Source organism: Callithrix jacchus, chromosome X (genome assembly GCF_049354715.1).
Source record: "Callithrix jacchus isolate 240 chromosome X, calJac240_pri, whole genome shotgun sequence".
Classification (NCBI taxonomy): domain Eukaryota; kingdom Metazoa; phylum Chordata; class Mammalia; order Primates; family Cebidae; genus Callithrix; species Callithrix jacchus.
Window position 1 is genome coordinate 97640781 of NC_133524.1, and position 1134 is coordinate 97641914.

Consider the following 1134-nt stretch of genomic DNA (forward strand, 5'->3'; position numbering starts at 1 on the left):
AATAAAAACCAGCCGGAACCGCCATCTTGCAGTAATTTTCCAAAATGATAAACACAAAGGAAAAGAGGAGAGGCACACGATAGATATTCTCTAGGCCTTTTAGAAAACATGGAGTTGTTCTTTTGGCTACGTGCATGTGAATCTATAAGAGAAATGCAAATCAAAACCATTTTGAGGTACCATCTCACACCAGTTAGAATGGCTATCAGTAAAAAATCTGGAGACAACAGATGCTGGAGAGGATGTGGAGAAATATGAACACTTTTATATGGTTGGTGGGAGTGCAAATTAGTTCAACCATTATGGAAGACAGTGTGGCGATTCCTCAAGGACCTAGAAATAGAAATTCCATTTGACCCAGCAATCCTATTACTGGGTATATACCCAAAGGATTATAAATCATTCTATTATAAAGACACATGTACACATATGTTAATTGCGGCACAGTTTACAATAGCAAAGACCTGGAACCAACCCAAATGCCCATCGGTGATAGAGTGGACAAGGAAAATGTGGCACATATACACCATGGAATATTATGCAGTCATAAAAAATGATGAGTTCTCTGCATTGACAATGAAGCAAAAATAAACAAACAAATAAATAAATAAATAAATAAATAAGGAAAAACGATAAGTTTGTGTCCTTTGTAGGGACATGGATGAATCTAGAAACCATCCTGAGATCAGGAGTTTGAGCTTAGCCTGGCCAACGTGGTGAAATGCCGTGTCTACTAAAAATACAAAAATTAGCTGAGTGTGGTTGTAGATGGCTGTGGGTGCTGGTGATCCCAGCTACTTGGGAGGTGGAGGCAGGAGAATTGCTTGAACCTGGGAGGCAAAGGATGCAGTGAGCTGAGATGATGACATTGCACTCCAGCCTGGGCAACAAGAGCAGAGCAAAACTCCATCTAAAAAAAAAGGGTATTGCTATCCTATGGGAAAAATTGGTTTTTAAGAAAAGGACCATCTACTGTTTTCCAGTACTTCATGTAAAGACTATTTTACATGGAGTTTATTGATATGAGTTCAAATTCCTTATGGAGTTTATCTTAAATAAATAGCAGGTTTTTGCTTGATTTCCTTCTGTTATCCCTAATGATCATACATAGACTATTTCGGTGCGTGCTTGGTA